Genomic DNA, 22,606 nt, shown 5'->3' with positions numbered 1-22,606 from the left:
TTTGACTTACTTCACTTAGCATGATAATCTCTAGGTCGATCCATGTTGCTGCAAATTGCATTATTTCATTCTTTTTTATGGCATAGTACTATTCCATTGTGTATATATACCACATCTTTACCTGTTCATCTGTTGATGGACACTTAGGTTGTTTCCATGTCTTGGCTATTTAAAATAGTGCTGCTATGAATTTTGGGGAGCGTGTATCTTTTAAAATTAGAGTTTTCCTCCAATATGTGCCCAGGAGTGGGATTCCTAGACATATGACAGTTCTATTTTAAGTTTATTGAGGAACCTTCATACTGTTTTCCATAGTGACTGCACCAATTTACATTCCTACCAACAGTGTAGGAGGGTTTGTTTGTCTTTATTTTCTTAACTGACTATAATGAATAGGTTCAGTTCAGTTCAGTTGCTCAGTGGTGTCCAAATCTTTGCAACCCCATGGACTACAGCACACCAGGCTTCCCTGTCCATCACCAACTCCTGGAGCTTACTCAAACTCATGTCCATCTCATCGTGATGCTATCCAACCATCTCATCCTCTATCATCCCCTTCTCCTGCCTTGAATCTTTCCCAGCATCAGGGTCTTTTCAAATGAGTCTGTTCTTTGCATCAGGTGGCCAGAGTATTGGAGTTTCAGCTTCAGCATCAGTCTTTCCAATGAATATTCAGGACTGATTTCCCTTAGGATGGACTGGTTGGATCTCCTTGCTGTCCAAGGGACTCTCAAGAGTCTTCTTCAATACCACAGTTCAAAAGCATCAATTCTTTGGCACTCACCTTTCTTTACAGTCCAACTCTCACACCACACGTGACTACTGGAAAAACCATAGCTTTGACTAGATGGACCTTTGTTGGCAAAGTAATGTCTCTGCTTTTTAATATGCTGTCTAGGCTGGTCATAGCTTTCCTTCCAAGGACCAAGTGTCTTTTAATTTCATGGCTGCTATCACCATCTGCAGTGATTTTGGAGCCCCAAAAAATAAGTCTGTCACTGTTTCCATTGTTTCCCCATCTATTTGCCATGAAGTGATGGGACCAGATGCCATGATCTTAGTTTTCTGAATGTTGAGTTTTAAGCCCACTTTTTCACTCTCTTCTTTCACTTCCATCAAAAGGCTCTTTAGTTCTTCTTCGATTTCTGCCATAAGAGTGGTGTCATCTGTGTATCTGAAGTTATTGATACTTCTCCCAGCAATCTTAATTCCAGCTTGCGCTTCATCCACTATAGTAAGAAAATGACTTAATGACAAGTTAATATGCCAAATACTTATATATGCCATCTCATTTAATTCTCAAAGAGACATTATGAAGTATTGTCTTAGTCAGTTTGGGCTGCTGTATCAAAAATAGCATAGATTGGATGGCTTATAAACAATAGAAATTTTTTTTTCACAGTTCTGAGTCTGGGAAGTCCAAGATCAAGGCACGTATCTGGTGTCTGATGAGAGCCTTCTTCCTAGTTCATAGACACCAACTTCTCACTGTGTTCTCACATGGCTGAAGGGGAGGGAGATCTCTCTGGGGGTCCCTTTTTTAATGACATGAATCTCAACCTTCATGGGTTCATCACCTCTGAAATGCCCCACCTCCAAATACTATTATATCAGGGATTATTTCAACAGATGAATTTGGAGTGATGTGACTTCAACATCACCCCCTAGTCTACTTGGTGTAAGCTGGGACAGAATATCAAAAATGATTACTGTAAACATCTCAGGACCTACATAATCACCTTTGTGGCTAGGGTTAATGAATTAGGAGACTCCAGAATTACAACCATATAAATAGAATATGCAAATGTGAAGAGTATTTATAGCATATCAACTAAAAATTCACTTTTTGTGAGATCTCTATCACAAGTAAGATAGCAAATGTGGGTAACAGGTTTAAGGCCAAAGGTTAATCATTCCTACTGAAGAGTGCACGGAAAGGTGAGATAATCAATTTCTATATAGCTACAAAAGACCTCCAACCTTTTTCATACTATATTAAATATTAAATAATGGCTAGTTTTAAGAAGGAGAAAATATTTGTTGCAGTTAATGCATGTTAAAAAAAAACACCACCTCAAGGGAGGGACCAAGATGGTAACATAGGAGGCTCCTAAACTTCCCTCCTTCCATGGACACACCAAATGTACAACCTCACGCAATGCAATTCCCTCTGAGAGAATTCCAGAAACTAACTGAGTGACTCCTACAACACAGGGAAAATGAGAAAGTAACTACAACAAAATAAGTGGGATAGGCTGAGACATATCCTTGCCATAAACTCCACCCCAGGCACAGAACCATACAATCAGGACGGAACCCTAAACTCCCAGTTTCTCCCTGAGGAGCAAAGAACTTGAACTGTGCATCTATTGCTCTACCTTTTAAAGATCATATCAGAGGGATGGGTCCAAAAACACATATCTCTGAAAGCCAATAGGGCTTGGGTTAACAGGACCCACAAAGCTATAACAAACAAAAAAGCAGTTCTTAGCAGGAGTATTAGCACTCACTACATGTACTCTCACCAGGGCTCAGTGCAGAGAAGCAGGCAAAACTGTCCATTACCTAGTTTTTCCCTGGACATTTTTTCCTGGCTTAAACACTTACTAGTTACTGCTGAAAGTCTATGCCGACCAGCCCGCATTAGATGATGACAGCAGTACTCCTCAGTATTCTTTGGGACATTGATGGGTCTTGGCACACCCTCAAATAATAAGGATGGTTGCTGGACAATCACAGAAGTTTGAGAAGCAACCAGGAACTTGGACCAGGCTGATTCACAAGGTTCATATCCTACATGAGACCAGTCTATTAAGACTGGGGAAGGTGGCTCTTTTATCTAATGTAGGAAAACCAACACAGAGAGCCAAGGAAAATGAAGGAACAGGGAAATGTGTTCCAAACAAAAGAACAAAATAAATCTCCAGAAATTGATCCTATTGAAATGGAGATAAATCCTGATAGTTCAAAATAATTGCTAAAAAAAATGCTCACCAGGATCATAAGATCAATTCATGAACAACAAAGAGATAGAAAATATTTCAAAGTACCAAACAGAAATCATAGAGCTGAAGAATACAGTAACTAAACTGAAAAAAAAATCAATCAGTTCAGTTCAGTCGCTCAGTCATGTCCGACTCTTTGTGACCCCATGGACTACAGCACGCCAGGCTTCCCTGTCCACCAACTCCCAAAGCTTGCTCAAATTCATGTCCATCGAGATGGTGATGCCATACAACCATTTCATTCTCTGTCAGCACCTTCTTCTCCCACCTTCAATCTTTCCCAGCATCAGGGTCTTTTCAAATGAGTCAGCTCTTCGCATCAGGTGGCCAAAGTATTGGAGTTTCAGCTTCAGCATCAGTCCTTCCAATGAATTATTCAGGACTGATTTCCTTTAGGACTGACTGGTTGGATCTCTCTGCAGTCCAAGGGATTCTAACGAGTCTTCTCCAACACCACAGTTCAAAAGCATCAATTTTTCGGCACTCAGCTTTCTTTATAGTCCAACTCTCACATCCATACATGACTACTGGAAAAACCATAGCTTTAACTAGATGGACCTTTGTTGGCAAAGTAATGTCTCTGCTTTTTAATATGCTGTCTAGGTTGGTCATAGCTTTTCTTCCAAGGAGCAAGTGTCTTTTAATTTCATGGTTGCAGTCACCATCTGCAGGGATTTTGGAGCCCAAAAAAATAAAGTTTTTCACTGTTTCCATTGTTTCCCCATCTATTTGTCATGAAGTGATGGGACCGGATGCCATGATCTTAGTTTTCTGAATGTTGAGTTTTAAGCCAACTTTTTCACTCTCCTCTTTCACCTTCATCAAGAGGCTCTTTAGTTCTTCTTCGCTTTCTGCCATAAGGGTGGTGTCATCTGCATATCTGAGGTTATTGGTATTTCTCGTTCAGTGTCAGACTTGATCATTCAGAAGAAAGGATCAGTGAACTTGAAAACAGGGAAGTGGAATTCATTCGATCAGAACAGTAAAAGGAAAGAGAATGAAAAAAAGTGAAAATAATTCAAGGGACTTTTTGGTATAATACCAAAAATACCTATATATGAACTATAGAGATGTGAGAGAGAAAAGGAGCGGAACACTTATTCAGGGAAATAATGGCTTAAAGAATACTAAATAGGATGAATGAACATAAACAGACCCAAATTATAATTAAACCATCAAAAGTTGAGGACAAATGGGGCAAAGACAGCCTCTTCAATAAATGGTGCTGGGAAAACTGGACAACTATATGTAAAAGAATGAAGTTAGAACACTTCCTAACACCATCAGTTCAGTTCAGTTCAGCTCAGTCGCTCAGTCATGTCGGACTCTTTATGACCCCATGAATTGCAGCACTCCAGGCCTCCCTGTCCATCACCAACTCCCGAAGTTCACCCAAACTCATGTCCATTGAGTCAGTGATGCCATCCAGTCATCCCATCCTCCATCGTCCCCTTCTCCTCCTGCCCCCAATCCCTCCCAGCATCAGAGTCTTTTCCAATGAGTCAACTCTTCACATGAGGTGGCCAAGTATTGGAGTTTCAGCTTTAGCATCAATCCTTCCAAAGAACACTCAGGACTTATACACAAAGATAAACTCAAAATGGATTAAAGACTTAAACGTAGGATCAGAAACTATAAACCTCTTACAGGAAAACATAGGCAGAACACTCAATGACATAAATCAAAGCAAGATCCTCTATGACCCACTTCCTAGAGTAATGGAAATAGAAACCAAAGTAAACAAGTGGGACCTGATTAAACTTAAAAGCTTTTGCACAGCAAAAGAAACTATAAGCAAGGTGAAAAGACAGCCCTCAGAATGGGAGAAAATAACAGCAAATGTAACAACTGACAAAGGACTAATTTCCAAAATACACAAGCAGCTCATACAGCTCAATACCAGAAAAACAAACAACCCAATCAAAAAGTGGGAAAAAAGACCTAAACAGACATTGCTCCATAGAAGACATACAGATGGCTAACAAACACATGAAAAGATGCTCAACATTGCTCTTTATTAGAGAAATGCAAATCAAAACTACAATCAGATATCACCTCATACCAGTCAGAATGGCCATCATCAAAAAGTCTACAAACAATACATGCTGGAGAGGGTGTGGAGAAAAGGGAACGCCCTTGCACTGTTGGTGGAAAAGTAAATTGGTACAGCCACTATGGAAGATTCATTTAAAAGTATGGAGATTCCTTAAAAAAAAAAAAAAAAAACTAGGAATAAAACCACCATGCTGCTGCTGCTAAGTCGCTTCAGTTGTGTCCAACTCTGTGCAACCTCATAGATGGCAGCCCACCAGGCTCCCCCGTCCCTGGGATTCTCCAGGCAAGAACACTGGAGTGGGTTGCCATTTCCTTCTCCAATGCATGAAAGTGAAAAGTGAAAGTGAAGTCACTCAGTCGTGTCTGACTCTTAGCGACCTCATGGACTGCAGCCTACCAGGCTCCTCCATCCATGGGATTTTCCAGGCAAGAGTACTGGAGTGGATTGCCATTGCTTTCTCCACCATATGACCCAGCAGTCCCACTCTTAGGCATATACCCTGAGGAACCCCAAAATGAAAAAAACACAAGTACCCCATTGTTCATTGCAGCACTATTTACAATAGCTAGAACATGGAAGCAATCTAGATGTCCATCGACAGATGAATGGATAAAGAAGTTGTGGTCCATGTATACAATGGACACAATAGACAATTTTACTCAGCCATAAAAAGGAATGCATTTGAGTCAGTTTTAATGAGGTGGATGAATCTAGAACCTATTATACAGAGTAAAGTAAGTCAGAAAGAGAAAGAGAAATACCGTGTTCTAACGCATATATATGAAATCTAGAAAAATAGTAATGAAGAATTTATTTACAGGGCAGCAATGGAGAAACAGACATAGAAAATAGACTTATGGACATGGGGAGAGGGGAGAAGAGGGTGAGACGTATGGAAAGGGTAACATGGAAACTTACATTACCATATGTAAAATAGAGAGCCAAGGGGAATTTGCTGTATGGCTCAGAAAACTCAAACAGGGGCTCTATTTCAACCTAGAGGGGTTGGATGGGGAGGGAGATTCAAAAGGGAGGAGATATATGTATACCTATGGCTGATTCATGTTGAGGTTTGACAGAAGACAACAAAATTCTGTAAAGCAATTATCCTTCAGTAAAAAAATAAATTTTTTTAAAAAGTTGAGGACAAAAAAAGAATCTTAAAAGCAGCAAGGGAAAAGCAATTTGTTATATACAAAGGAATTCTCTTAAGACTATGATCGTATTTTCAGCAGAGACCTTGCTGGCTAGAGGGAGTAGGATGATTAAAGTGCTGAAATTAAAAACCAAAATACTCTACCTGGCAAAGTTGTCCTTTACCTTAGAATTGAAGGAGAGATAAAGAGTTTTCAGACAAAAGCTGAAGGAGTTCATCAACACTAGACCAGTCTTACAAGAAATGTTAAAGCAAGTTTATCAAGTTTAAATAAAAGCATACTAATTAATAACATGAAAACACACAAATGTATAAAATGTAAAGGTAAATGTATAAATTCAGAATATGCTAAGATTGTAACAGTTATGAGTAAGTCACTTATAACTCTAGTATAAACATTAAAAGACAAAAGCATTAAAAATAACCATAACTACAATAATTTCTTCATAGATACACAATATAAAAAGATGTAAATTGCAACATCAAAAACATGAAAGGTGGGAGAGATGTGAAAATATAGAGCTTTTGTATGCATTAGAATTTAAGTCATTATCAATTTTAAACTAACCATTTTAACTGTAAGATGTTTTATGTAAGCCTCATGGTAACCACAAGGCAAAAAACTACGGCAGAGATACAAGATAAAAAGTAAGGAATCAATCATACGACTACAGAAATACACCAAAGTACAAAGGAAGAGAGCAAGAGAAGAAAAAAGGAACTACAAACATCCAGAAAATAAGTTATAAAATGGAAATATTTACTCCATAATTAAGTGTAAATGGACTAGAATATAGCCAAAATTTTAATGACTATAAATAGAATATAATCTATAATATTTTGAATCAAATATTGTATATTGGAAACTAATGTAATATTATTATAAGTCAATTATGCCTCAATAAAATTAAATAAATATATAAATAAAATTTTTTTTAAATCTAAATAGACTAGATCCTCCAATCAAAAGACAAAGAGTAGCTGAATGAAATTTTTTTTTTAAATCCAACCATATTCTGCCTACAAAAGATTCACTTCTGCTTTATAGACACACATAGACTGAAAGTGAAGGGATGGAAAAATATATTCCGTGTAAATAAAAATAGAAAGCGAGGAGGGTTAGTTACCTTTACATCTGACAAAATACACTTTAAACGAAAAATTGTAACAAGAAGCAGAGAAGATCACTATATAATTATAAAAGGACCAATTCATCAGAAGATATAACAATTATAAATAATGTATAATGTACATTTAGGTACATCAAAGCACCTTAATGTATAAAGCAAATATTTAACAGATCTGAAAGGAGAAATAGAAAGTTACACAATAATATAGGGAACTTCAATACCCCACTTTCATCAATGGATAGATTACCCAGATGGAATATCAGTAAGGAAACACTGGACTTAAAGTACACACTAAGCTAACAGACATATATAGAACATTCCATCTAACAGCAGCAGAATACACATTCTTCTCAAGTGCACATGGAACATTTTCCAGGATAGATCATGTGTTAGGACACAAAATATGTGTTAATATATTTAAGAAGATTGAAATCATATCAAGCATCTTTTCCAACCACAATGGTACAAAACTGGAAATCAACTAAAAGAAAAAAACTGAAAAATTCACAAATATGTGAAGATTAAACAACATGCTCCTGAGCAACCAACAGGACAAAGAAGAAGTCAAAAGGAAAACTAGAAAACATCTTAAGACAAATGAATATGGAAGCAAATAACATACCAAAACTTAAAGGGTGTAGCAAAAGCAGTTTTAAGAGGGAAGTTTATAGCAATAAATTCCCATACTAAGAAAAAATAAAGATCTCAAACAACTTAACTTTACACCTCAAAAACTGAAAAAGAACAAACTAACCCAAAGTTAGTAGAGGAAAGGAAATAGCAAAGATCAAAATAGAAATAAATGAAAAAGAGGCTAAAAAGACTAAAGGAAAAAATCCTTGAAACTAAGATCAAGTTCTTTGACAAGATAAATGAAATAGACATAGTGTAGCTAGATTAAGAAAAACAGAAAAAAAGACTCAAATAGATAAAATTGAAATGAGACAGAAGACATGACAACTAATAACACAGAAACAGTAAGGATCATCGGAAGCTACTATAAACAATTGTATGTCAACAATTAGCTAACCTAGAAAGTGAATAAATTCCTAAATACATATAACCTACCACAACTGACTCATGAAGAAATAGAAAATCTGAAATGACCAATTACTAATAGATTAAATCAGTGTTCAAAACCTTCTCCAACACATAAAAAAGTAGATGACTGCACTAGTGAATTCTACAAAACATTTCAAGAAGAATTAATACCAACCCTTCCCAAACTCTTCCAAGAAAACAGGAGAAGGGAACATTTCCCAATCTCATTTTACAAGAACAGTATTAGTCTGCTATCAAAAACCTGGGAAAAACACTGTTAAGAAAAGAAAGTTATAGGCCAATGGCCCTTATGAACACATATGCAAAAATCCTCAACAAAATATTAGCAAACCAAATTCAGTAGTACTTTGAAAGGGTCATACACCATGATCAAGTAGGAAGTGAAAAGAAGCTCAACATCACTAATCATCACCAAAATATAAGTCAAAATCACAAGGAGATATCACCTCATACATACTAGGATGTGAGGTGATATCTATTATTAAAAAGGGAAGACAGACTTCCCTGGTGCTCCAATCCAGGGGACATGGATCTGAGCCCTGTTCCAGGAAGATTCCACATGCTGCAGAGCAACTAAGCCCATGCACCTCAACTACTGAAGCCCAGATGCAGCAACAAAGACCAGGGCAGCCAAAATTAATTAAAATTTTAAATAAACAAAAAGATAGGAGATAACAAATGCTGGCAAGGATATGAAGAAAGGGAAACTTCTGTACATACTTGGTGGAAACGTAAAGTTGGTACAGCTTCCATGAAGGTTCCTCAGGAAACTAAAACTAGAACTACCATATGATCCATCAATTCCACTTCTGCATATATATCCAAAGGAAATAAAATCACCATCTAGAAAAGATGTTTTTACTTCCATGTTCATTAAAGTATTATTGAGAATAGCCTATGTACCCATTGATGAATGAATGGATATAGGGAATGGATTGAAAAAATATTATTCAGTCTTATACAAAGAGTAAAATCCTCCATACATGACAACAAGGATGAACTTGGAGGACTTTATGCTGAGTGAAATAAGCCAAACAGAGAAAGATACATACTGCACAATATCATTTATATATGAATTTTGTAAGTTAAATTCATAGAAACATAGAGTTGAATGATGATTTCCAGGGTCTGGAGGATTGGGGAAATAGAGTTTGATAAAAGTGTACAAAATTTCAGTTTAAAGATGATTAAGGTCTGAGGAACTAATGTATAACATGGTGTCTGCAGTTGATAATACTGTATTGTATAACTAAAACTTGTGAAGAGTGTAGAATTTAAGTGTTCTCACCCAAAAAAGAAAAGATAAATAAATATGTGAGGTGGGAATCCTTTCACAATGTATGTCTCAGTCAATTCATCATGTATACTTTAAATACATTTCAATCTTTTTTGTTAATTATACCTCAATAAGGGGCTTTCCTGGTGGCCCAGTGGTAAAGAATCCACCTGCCAATGCAGGAGACACAGGTTTGATCCATGGATCAGGAAGATCCCTGGAGAAGGAAATGGCAACCCACATCAGTATTCTCGTCTGGAGAATTCCATGGACAGAGGAGCCTGATGGGCTACAGTCCATGGGGTCACATAAGAGTTGGACATGACTTAGCAACTAAACAACAACAAAACACCTCAATAGAACTGAAGAAAAAAAGAAAACATCACGTCTTCATTATGCAGTTACCTTCTTCCAAGGAGCTGAAGTCTCTTGAATCCACACATTCAAAGCAAATGGCAAATACACTGGGCCAATTCTACATCCAAAAAGTTATGGCAATAATTCGCAGAAAAGTTCTCCAGATCACTGTAAGTTTTAATTGAGCCCATTATGTTGCTAACACTGTTAGAGCCTCTAGGAGTAACAGACAAAAAGAGAAAGGGAGACGGGGAATAGAAAGAAGAGAAGTAGCATGTTCTTGTCCTAAAGGAGCTTGTAATGCACTGGGGAACCCCTCAGAATGTTAGTTTGAAAATGAGCAAGTACCAGATTCTCAGTTGGTCCCTCCGTCTTCACTTCTCACTGCACTCTATCCATTCACCATACAGCATACAGCAATCTGAATGATTGCTTAAAAACCTAAATCAGAGCTTGTACTGTGAAACTGAAAATCTTGTCATAGCTTCCTATTTCACTTACCAGGAAAAAAAGAAAAAGTACAGTCCTCACAAAGGCTTAGATGTCCGAGACCTGCCAACTTCTGAGACCCCATCTCCTACCACACATCTTCACTTTCACTAGCCTCAGACCGACTGGTCTTCTTTCTATTCCTCAGTCATCCAAGCTCTTACCTACCTTTGGGCCTTTGTACTGACCAGTCCCTCCCCTGACACAGCTGGCTGCTGGTTTTCGGTAGGCTCTTAGATCCTGTGTTACCCACTGAAAAAGCCTTCCCTAACCGTGCAGCATAAGCCAGCCACTCATCCCACTTGCCACACTCTCTGACATGCGTTTTCTTCACAGCGCATTTCACCATCTGAAACTGTCATATGTACTAGTGTCCTTATTTATTGCTTGTTTCCTCCCACTAGAAAGTCAACTATACGAAAATACAAACCATGCCTGTGTTGTTACTCACCACACATACTTGGCTTCAATAAATATTTTTGAATGGAAGGCAGACAGAAAGGAGCATGTTAGTGTTGACTATAAAGTTATCCAAGAAGACTCCAAGAATTCAATGGGCCTTGAAAGACAGATAGTGGTAAACTGCTCAGAATCTGATCAGGTTAACTCTCCTTCACTCTTTCCCACTAAAGCCTATATCCCTCAGCATCTGAAAAAGTCAAAGTAACCCAGAAAGCACGTGCCAAATGCTTATTGAATTGAATAGCTATTTTTGAACAATCCCACGTGGTGTATATCACTTGAATAGAAGACTGGTATTGGGTTCACAGAGGTTTTTCTAGTTCAGGGCAGCAGTGTCCCAGATAGAGCCTGTTCTATGTCTAGAGTAAGGACAAAATGAAGTAGAGCTACAGGTAACCCAAACTGGTGTTGCTATAACAAGGAAAAGAAATATACTCCAAGTGAGCTCCTTTCCCTCTCTAACTCTCAAGCCTAACTCTACAAAAATACATACAATATGCAGTATCTTCAAATTTTGTGACTTAAATGCCGTACTGTTTGCCTTAGATAAGTTTTTGGCTCCTGTGTCATGCTTTTATTTCTGGGAATGCTTACTTAGCAAAGAAAAGAAATCTAAGGCTTAATGTCTCTCTCCATTAGATATCCATATTCCAAAGTTTTAAATTGCACCCCGTTTCCATCCCATGGTCCCTAACACTCTGTCATTTCAACCACAACCAGGTGGGATACCAAAGGGGATTACATGTTCATTTGGAATGAGATATGTGCAAAAAACCCCTTAAGAAACTAAGATCCTTTTTCTATTCATTAATAATAATGTACAAGAAAAGAAAAGGGCAAATGGAAGAGCAGCAAGAAGCGTTTTTTAGTCGTTTGGGAACTAGGGACTTGGCAGATTTTCTCTGGTATGACAACAGGTCTTGAGCCTAGTGTTTGTCAGACTAAGACTAAAATTGCAATGCCTTTTTACTTGACATATTATGTCCTAGAAAACAACTCCAAGGAACAACTTGCTAAATATATTTTATGTCTAAAATATATAAAACTGTCAAATCTTAGATTGCACAGCTATAGCTAATTAATTTGTGTATGTGATAAAGTGTTTAAAAGTACTTACAAAATTAATTTTTTAACTTTTGAAAATCAAAAAGTAGTCACACACAAATATACTTTTGATTTGGAGAGGGCATGTATGATTTGCCACATAAGTGACAAAAGATTAAATTCTTATGTAAAACACAGTTTAAATTAATTAGAAAAAGATAACTCACAATAATCAATAACTGAACAATATGAAAAAAGCAACTGACACAAGAAGAAATTCAAATGTCCTGCTAACATTTATTCATCTTTTCCTTAATCAGTCAACAAATATTTATTTGAGTACCAAATATGTACCTGGTATTACCCAAGACACCAAATTGATTGATGAGCAAAAACTGGCCCTGTTTTGAAAGAACTCATAATATATTAAACCCAATTCATAATCAAAGAAATTCAAATTAAAATGGTGTCTTACCTATTAATTCCTTCAATTTACATTCTATAAATTCAGCAAGATACACTAAGCAGTTTAAATTTTTTCACAAGCTTATCTTGCTAATTCCATACCTGGGCATTTTTCCTAAGGGAATAATCAGAAAGATGCAAACAGACTTATGTGTAACTATGTTAATTGTGCTATTCTGGGATCCACCTTAATGTTCAACGATTGGTAATGTTTTCTGGAAATTTTTTATGTCATTAGAAAATTCTCAGAAAAAAAGTGTGGCTGAAAAAAAATCATACAAAACTGGAATACCAATAGCATAATATCGATGCACAAATATATCCATATTCTACATTTTCTAAAGTTAAAGTGTTAGTCTAATGTTAAGGGAAAAGTGTTTTTAAAATAACCAACAACCAACAAAAATCCTTTTAACAAGGATGCCATCTTATAAGGATGCCATCTTGTTTGCCAAATAAACCGTCTAAATATACTCTTTTCAGTGTTCACAATTTGAATCTATTTTGGAGTATACAGAGGCTAGGAAAATCCTAATGATAGAAGCAATACAAATCAACCCTCTTAGTTGTCTGAACAATAAAATGCTGCATTATTTAAATTGTTTTGAAAGGAAAGTTCAAAGTTTAGCTTGACAGTCACCTCTGCCTTTATACAAGAAACACAGCCTATAGCACCATTTAAAAACCACAGACCACCGACTTGGACTCAGGACCGGGATTTTCTCCGTTTAGCCCTGACTCTCAAAGGTCCCCAGCGCCACGCCGTCTGCAGATGGCATACCCCCAAAGGGAAGCGCGCGACTCCACTTCCTGCCTGGGGGCGGCACGTGGGGCCCTCGCAGGGATTTCAGAAACCTGTTCGAGCCGTTTCTAGTAGGGCTGAACCTTGTTATTTGGTAAACATTTATTTAGCTCTCTGAGAACTCCGAACTAATCACTGCCACTTCTCTTTAATAATAAATGGTGAACTTCAAACGCAGCAGAATCAACCAACTCATCAGCGCTCGCCGGGAGGTGCAAAACTGCAGCCGGCCAGCGGACATGAAAGACTGAACATTTCCTGTTCCAGCTCCCGGCGGCCCAGAATAAACTTAAACCAAGTGGGAAGATGTTGGGTGCGGTCGCCCCCAGCGCGCGGGCCGCGGGAGCTCGAGATCCATCTGTCCGAGGCCGGGCGCGCCGCCCCTTCCCCTTTCGCCCCAGGAACCCTCAAAGCCCGCAGCTCTGCCGGCTCCACAATCTGGGCTGCTGCCCTTCTGGGCTTTTAATGCTGCCTTTTAAATGTGTTGTTCAGCTGCAAGCCAATTAGCCCTTTCCGTTTGCCCGGGCGAGCGGTGGGAGCGCTCGGAGCGCCCCTCACCAGCGGAAACGCAACGGCTCCCTCGGCGGCGCTCCCGGGCTCGGAAGGGAGTCGGCACGCCTGGCGGCGTTGACGCCAGTCTTCCAGGATTTGGTCCTCAAAGTCTTTTTTAATATACTAGGAAAGACAAGAGTCTCCCCTTTGATGGTTTCATTTTGTAATGTGAGAAACAAACTTTAAGGCCCATCCTATACACTCGTATTTGATTCAACAAAGCTACACGGTCCCACCTTTCATCCACTGCTGATTTCGAAATGCTATCAAGCCTTTGGAAATACTGAAAGATTTTTCTCCCAGACACAGGGATAAAGATAATGACCTGACTCATATTTGTCTAAAATTCTGTTTATCCAAGATGTACTTTTGAATTCTGTACTGCCCGTTCTGATGAAGGCATGTGTTTGAGGTAGAGCTGACTCTAGTTTTCTAATAAACCATAATAAAGCTTTGAATGAGAAATGTTTTACCCTCAATGTATTCTTTATTTTGTATGATTATTTCATCTGTGTATAATGGAGACCCAAACAGATCTGAAGTCCAATTTGTTCTCAAACTTAACACATTTCTGTTAATTTTTTTAAACATGAATTAATTTAGAAGAAGTTGCTGGAACCATAGGGATTGATGTTAAAATAGCTGCGCATCATTCTCAAAGAGCCCTGCTAAATGTACTTTCAATTTTACTCAATAATCCTTAGATATGGAGAGGAGATGTGAAGCACTTGGTCTCCAACGGCTCACAGAAGCGACCCTGCGGGCATTTTCAGTGATGAGCTTGGAGTGCCCCTCTGTGGAAGGAGGTGAGCACTACAATTTCTCTCACTGGTGAGTTTGTGGTTGCTGCTGACTTGGACAGAGAAGGCAATGGCAACCTACTCCAGTATTCTTGCCTGAATACCAGACGGAGGAGCCTGGTAGGCTGCAGTCCATGAGGTCGCCAAGAGTCGGACACGACTGAGCGACTTCACTTTCACTTTTCACTTTCATTCATTGGAGAAGGAAACGGCAGCCCACTCCAGTGTTCTTGCCTGGAGAATCCCCAGGGACGGGGGAGCCTGGTGGGCTGCGGTCTATGGGGTCGCACAGAGTCGGACACGACTGAAGCGACTTAGGAGCAGCAGCTGACTTGGAAACCTTGTAGTTCTTCACTTCTGCATACATGAGGGCAGATGTTACTTTACTGTTAAAATCTGTGAGTTTAGTCTCACTCCTTTTCTTCCGTGAAACATAAATACTTGTTGAAAAGAATGAATGAGTGAATGAATCCTTTTGTCTCTTTCAAAAGCTTTGCATTTATTTTCTTGCAAAACCCATAGCCGTGTTAGTCCCCATTCTGACATTTAGGAGCAGATAGAATGAAATGACAAGGAGCACAAATAGGTGTTATCTTATGTCCCAGGTCTCAGAAATTGGCAGTGGCTGCCACAGAGGGAGACTGTGGCCAAGTGTTGGCTCAGAAGGAAGGGTGATGTGATGACTGAGCAGGATGCAAAAAAGAAGTTAATCACTCTGTGCCCTAGGAGCTGAAACCTGTCTTATTGATATATAACACTTCTGCTGCGGCTGCTGCTAAGTCGCTTCAATCGTGTCCGACTCTGTGCGACCCCAGAGACGGCAACCCAACAGGCTCCGCCATCCCTGGGATTCTCCAGGCAAGAACACTGGAGTGGGTTGCCACTTCCTTCTCCAATGCATGAAAGTGAAAAGCGAAAGTGAAGTCGCTCAGTTGTGTCCGACTCTTAGCGACCCCATGGACTGCAGCCCACCAGGCTCCTCCATCCATGGGATTTTTCAGGCAAGAGTACTGGAGTGGGTTGCAATTGCCTTCTCCGATAACACTTCTAGCCATTGGTTAATTGTCACTGAATTTTTTTAATGCATTTCAGTCTTTGTTTTCATCTCAAAAGAAAAATAGTGTATTTTCTGTTTACCCTGCCAAATAATAAACTCCATTTTTATTTATGTGATAATAAATTAAAAGCGGCTTTCCAGGTGGCACTAGTGGTAAAGAACCCACCTGCCAATGCAGGAGACATAAGAGACATGGGTTCACTTCCTGGGTAGGGAAGATCCCCTGGAGAAGGGCATGGCAACCCACTCCTGTATTCTTGCCTGGAGAATCCCATGAACAGAGGAGTCTGGAGGGCTACAGTCAAAAGAGTCACAAAGTGTCAGACACAACTTCTTGGAACACTTATTGGCTAGAAGTCATATGTTCAAGTTATACTCTAAATAGAAATATTATCATTAGGATGCTTTTAACTGCAAGTAAACAAAATCTACATCTGTCTTATACAATAAAGGCAATGCATTGGCTCATGTAACTGAAAACTCCAGTTCAAGCTTTAAGCAAGTGTTGATCCAGGGGCTCCAATAGTGTCACCAAAATGTTAGTTTCTTTCCATTTTTCTGCTTTATCTTCCCAGGTACTGTCTTCACCCTAAAGGTGAATTAATGAAATCACCAACATTATCATTACTGTTTGAAGGTCACTCAAGGTTCTCTAAGAAGGAATAACAGATAAAGTAACAAAGTTGTTTGAATCAAGATATTTTTTCATGAAATAATCTATAGATTAAGTCATTCAAGGAAAAAAATTTTGTTGAGAGCCTGTTGAGGCCCATCATGGAGGAAACTGTCCTCCTTTTATCTTTTTCTTTAATTGAAATATAGTTGATTTGCAATATTGTATTAGTTTAGTTCCAGGTATACAGGAAAGTAATTCAGTTGCTTTTTTTCAGATTATTTTCCGTTATCGGTTCAGTTCAGTTCAGTCTCTCAGTCGTGTCCGACTCTTTGCGACCCCATGAATTGCAGCACGCCAGGCCTCCTTGTCCATCACCAACTCCCAGAGTTCACTCAAACTCACGTCCATTGAGTGGGTGGTGCCATCCAGCCATCTCATCCTCTGTCGTCCCCTTTTCCTCCTGCCCCCAGTCCCTCCCAGCATCAGAGTCTTTTCCAATGAGTCAACTCTTCTCATGAGGTGGCCAAAGTACTGGAGTTTCAGCTAGGTTATTACAATATACTGAATATAATTCCCTGTCTATACAGTAAATCTTTATTGCTTATCTACTTTTAATTTAACAGTTTGTATCTGTTAATCTCATGTTCCTAATTTTTCCCTCCCACTTCCTCTTTGGTAACCATAAGTTTGTTTTCTATGCCTATAAGTTTATTTCTGTTTTGTATATAGATTCATTTGTATTATTTTTTATCCCACATAAAGTGATATCACATATTATTTGTCTTTCTCTGTCTGACTTACTTCACTTAGTATGATAATCTCTAGGTCCATCCATGTTGTTGCAAATGACATTATTTCATTCCTTTTTATGGCTGAGTAATATCCCATGTTGTGTGTATATATGAAAGTGAAAGTGAAGTCGCTCAAGTCGTGTCCAACTCTTTGTGATCCCATGGACTGTAGCCTACCAGGCTCCTCCCTCCATGGGATTCTCCAGGCAAGATTACTGGAGTGGATTGCCATTTCCTTCTCCAAGGGATCTTCCCGACCCAGGGATCGAACCTGGGTCTCCTGCATTCCAAGCAGACGCTTTAACCTCTGAGCCACCAGGGAAGCCCATATGTGTGTATATATATATATATATATATATATACACAACATCTTCTTAAACCAATCAACAGTTGTTGGGCATTTAAGTTGTTTCCATATCTTGGCTATTGTAAGTAGTGCTGCTATGCACATTGGGTGCATTATCTTTTCAAATTAGAGTTTTTGTCTTTTCTGGATATATGCCCAGGAGTGGGATTGCAGGATCATATATTAGCTCTAGTTTTAGTTTTTTAAGGAATTTCCATACTTTTTTCCCTAGTGGCTGCACCAATTTATATTTCCAACAATAGTGTAAGAGAGTTCCCTTTTCTCCACACCATCTCCAGCATTTATTATTTGTAGACTTTTTAATGATAGCCATTCTAACTGGTATGAGGTAATACCTCATTATGATTACAATTTGCATTTCTCTAATAATTAGTGATGTTAAGCATCTTTTCATGTTGTCCATCTTTTCATATTGTCCATCTGTATATCTTCTTTGGGCTTCCCTCATAGCTCAGTTGGTAAAGAATCTGCCTGCAATATGGAAGACCTGGGTTCAATCCCTGGATTGGGAAGATCCCCAGAGAAGGGAAAAGCTACCCATTCCAGTATTCTGGCCTGGAGAATTCCATGGACTGTATAGTCCGTGAGGTTGCAAAGAGCTGGACACTACTGAGAGACTTTCACTTTCACTATGTCTTCTTTGGGCAAATGTCTATTTAGGTCTTCTGCCCATTTTTTGATTGGGTTATTTGTGGTTTGTTTGTTTGTTAATTTTTTAATTGAGTCATATGAGCTGTTTGTATATTTTGGATATTAATCCCTTGTCAGTCATTTCATTTACAAATACTTTCTCCCACTCTGTAGATCATCTTTTAGTTTTGTTGATGGTTTCTTTTCATGTGCAAAAGATTTTAAGTTTGATTTGGTCACTTTTGTTTATTTTTGTTTTTAATTCTTTTGCCTTCGGAGGCTGACCTAAGAATATATTGATATGATTTATGTCCAAGAAAGTATTGTCTATGTTCTCTTCTAGGAATTTTATGGTGTCATGTCTTATATTTTGGTCTTTAAACCATTTTGAGTTTATTTTTGTATATAGTATGAGGGACTGTCCTAATTTCATTGATTTATAGGTAGCTGTCCAGCTTTCCCAATGCCATGTGTTGAAGAGACTGTCTTTTCTCCATCGTACACCTTTGCCTCCTTTGTTGAAGATTAATTGACAATAGGTGTGTGAGTTTTTTTCTGGGCTTTTTATTCTGTTTCATTCATCTATGTGCCTGTCTTTGTGCCAATACCATGCTGTTTTGATTACTGTCACTTTGCAATATTGTCTGAGGTCTGAAAGAGTTATACTTCCAGCTTTGTTCTTTTTCCTCAGAATTACTTTGGCAATTCTGAGTCTTATATGGTTACACATAGATTTTAGGATTATTTGTACTAGTTCTGTGAAAACTGTCAAGGGTATTTTGATAGGATTCACATTAAATCTGTAGATTGTTTTGGGCAGTGTGGCCATTTTAACAATGGTATTTCTTCCAAAACAATAGCATGGAGTGTCTTTCCATTTCTTTGAGTTATCAACTTCCTTTATCAATGTTTTGTGGTTTTCAATGTATAGGTCTTTCACCTCCTTGATTAAGTTGATTCCTATATTGCTGGGGTATTTTGGGGTTTTTTTTAATTTTACACTTTTTGTTGTTGTTGTTGTTGCATTGGGTCTTTGTTGCTGTGCAAAGGCTTTCTCTAGTTGCAGTACACAGGCTTCTCATTGCAATGGCTTCTCTTGTTGTGGGGCACAGGCTCTAGGCTCAAGGGCTTCAGTAGTTGCAGCTCACGGGCTCTAGAGCACAATCTCAATTGTTGTGGCACACAGGCTTAGCTGCTCTGAGGCATGTGGAATCTTCCCTGACCAGAGATCGAACCTGTGTCCCCTGCTTTGGCAGGCAGATTCCCATCCACAGTACCATCAGGGAAGTCCTTTGGCATGATATTTAATGGGATTTTGTTCTGACATTTCATTGTTAAGAAATGCAACATATTTCTGTATATTAATCTTGTATTTTGCTACCTTGTTGAGTTCATTTATTAGTTCTAATAGTTTTTGTGTGGTGACTTTAGAGGTTTCTATATAGAGCATCATGTCATCTGCAAATAGTCACAGTTTTATCTCTTCCATTCCAATTTAAATACCTTTTTTAAATTTTTCGTATCTGGATTTCTTGTCTGTGGTTAATAGCCTCCCTTATTCTACTGTACACTGTTTAATGTGGTGGTGAGAGAAGGCTGTGATGAATACTAAAATATACCCTACTTTCATATATTACACCAGACTGATAGTGCTAGGAGAAACCTTAGAGAACACTTGGTCTTGCATCTTTGGTGTACTAGGAAACTAACTAAGACCCAGAGATGGGGGGTAAACATAAAGTTAATTTTATGAGAACTGAAGAGACACTTTAAAATGTGAACAAGGGGGCTTCTCTGGTGGCTCAGTGATAAAGAATCTGCCTGTCAATGCAGGAGACTTGGGTTCAATCCCTGGTCTGGGAAGATCCCACGTGCCACAGTGCAACTAAGCCAGTGAGCCACAACTGCTGAGCTCACGTGCCACAACTGTTGAAGCCCATGCACCCTGGAGCCTGTGTTCCGCAACAGGAGAAGCCACTGTAATGAGAAACCCAAGCACTGCAACGAGAGAGCTGTCCCTACCCACCACAACTAAAGAAAAACTCAAACAGCAATGAAGACCCAGCACAGCCAAAAATAAACAGATAACATTTTTTTAATAAAATGTGAATGGGGATCAAGCCTCTGCAAGACCACACGTGTTTATCTGTCAACAAATAGCACCCGAAAATCAGTCTTACCTAGAGATTCAACCGTCCAGACCAATTTGCCATGCCCTCCATGAAGACTCTGTTGTGCAATTTCAAAAAGTAATCTCCCTTCAATCTGCTACTCACAGCTTCTTCTTACCTTAAATAGTATTTTCTGAATTGAGATACACATAAGTCAAAGAATACATTGTATTTTGTATTTGAAAAAATATAGCTGGTATTTCAAGCTGTTGATTTCACGACCATTATTGTTCATAAGAAGACTATAGTTGATGTATCAGTGGTGTTCTACCTTATACAGCACATTTTTAACTTTAAGTATACAATTCAGAGATACCTGCAAAACTTTAAAATAGTCAAATTTACACACTGATGTAGTCACAGAAAAAAACTTTGACTGCTTTGGATATGGGCTTCCCTGGTGGCTCAGCAGTAAAGAATCCATCTGCAATGCAGGAGACACAGGAGACAGTAGTTTGATCCCTGGGTTGAAAAGGTCCCCTGGAGGAGGACATGGCAACCCACTATAGTATTCTTGCCTGGAGAATCCCATAGACAGATCAGCCTAGCAGGCTACAGTCCATGGGGTCACAAAGAGCTGGACACAACTGAAGCAACTGAGCAGAAACACATGCTCTGGGTGTGTATGAAGATTTAAGAGAAAAATGTTGTAAAATTTTTAATTTTACAATCTCATTAATGCCAAGTTGTTGATCTCTTTGCTTTTTTATTTAACTTTTTAGAGAGATGCAGCTCATTGCCTTCATTCAGTAATGTTCTCATGCTTCTATTTGCTTTGTAAGAAACTCCAAGTCTTTTCTCTAATCTTCAATCTGCCAAATTGTATACACAACTTGTGTTTGTGTTAAAAGATACTTGCTCATTTGAATATTCTAAATCTAACCCTCCGTGGCAAGTTTGCATTCTATATGCAAGATAAAGTGAATGGGCAGATCATAAAACTGGGGCTGTGAGGAACACTGCTTAATCATGGTGAATAAGATAGGTTTTGTTGTCTGAATTACCTTTTTTTAACTCAGCTGAAGATCTAGTTGTAATTTTTTTAATCTTATTAAACAGACACTTGAGGAAAAAACTTCAGATTTCCTTTTCTGGAAGTAAGAGGAGCTAATATTCTGAGAGGGCCTCCCACCAAAAAACAAGTAGATCCTGATAAGCCATCCTTTATTGCATGTCTATAGTTGTAAGAAAAAAAGGTAATTTTTCAGGATACTCTCTCCAAAAATAAATTTCAAGAATGCAGAATGATGCGCAGTATTAAGAAGGGAAAGGTAGAGTGGCCTAAAGGCATAAGCCAATATTAGAGCTTTGATAGCTGGACCAAGTCTTGGGCTAGAAGCTACTATAAGAGTTGAACTTGAGAATCCCACATTAAGCTGATCTCAAAGGAAACTGAAATGTTCCAGCTCAATGGTCTCCCTGTTGCCTAGCACAATTACAAATAAATATTCTCTTAAGAAAACTATCCCCATTGTATTACCCAAAGATCCATATTAAGAGAAAGCAAATATGGGCTCAAAACCAAAATCAGAAAATACACATGTGAAAAAGACACCATCATTGCAAGTCATCAAATAGATTCCAGTCCCTAAGGAATTCACATTTTGGAAATTGTCAGATACAGATTATAACATTTCTATATATAAATTGTTCAAATAATTAAACATGCTTTCACAGAACAAGTAATTGTTAAGGGATTATCAAAAATATTCTGCCAACTTGAAAAAAATGAAAATGAAAAGAACTTTTGGGAATAAAAAATGTAATTGTTGAAAAAGAAAATAGATGGTTTAGACTGCAGATTAAATGTAAATGAAAAGAGAATTGGTAAACTGGAAGATATATCTGAAAGAATATCCAGAATCCCATGTAGAGAAAAAAGAAGATAAAAATTAATATAGAGATTGAAAGTTATAGAGAATAAAATGAAAGACTTTAAAATACTTCCATTCAGAATCCTAAAGAAGAAAATAGAATGGAGGAACTGCAATATTTGGAGAGAAAATGATCAAGGAATTTCCAAAATTGATAAGATACATAAACTCAGAAGTATCAGTAAAGGAAGCTGATATATAATAAACAAGATAAATAAAAAGAAACCGACAAAGATACATTGTAGTGAAATTGCAGATCACAAAAGACAAAAAGACTTTAAAAGCAACCTGATAAAGAATGATGTTTTCCTCTCAACCATACCGATAGAAAGCAAAAAGACAGGATCACTGAATCATGGAGAAAGCGAGGGAGTTCCAGAAAAACATCTACTTCTGCTTCATTGACTATGCTAAAGCCTTTGACTGTGTGGATCACAACAAACC

The 22,606-nt window shown here is 38.2% G+C and overlaps 1 non-coding gene across 1 annotated transcript; it reads right to left on the bottom strand.

Annotated features, from left to right (window-relative positions):
- Positions 1-17,370: 17,370 nt before the first annotated feature.
- On the bottom strand, positions 17,371-17,442 carry TRNAS-GGA (transfer RNA serine (anticodon GGA)). The gene has a single exon. It is a non-coding gene; the product is annotated as a tRNA-Ser (tRNA).
- Between the last annotated feature and the right edge of the window lie 5,164 nt (positions 17,443-22,606).

The sequence above is a fragment of the Bos indicus genome, chromosome 1 (genome assembly GCF_029378745.1).
Source record: "Bos indicus isolate NIAB-ARS_2022 breed Sahiwal x Tharparkar chromosome 1, NIAB-ARS_B.indTharparkar_mat_pri_1.0, whole genome shotgun sequence".
Lineage (NCBI taxonomy): Eukaryota > Metazoa > Chordata > Mammalia > Artiodactyla > Bovidae > Bos > Bos indicus.
Note: the sequence above shows the minus strand (reverse complement) of the source record. Positions and strands in the feature narration are given on the sequence as shown.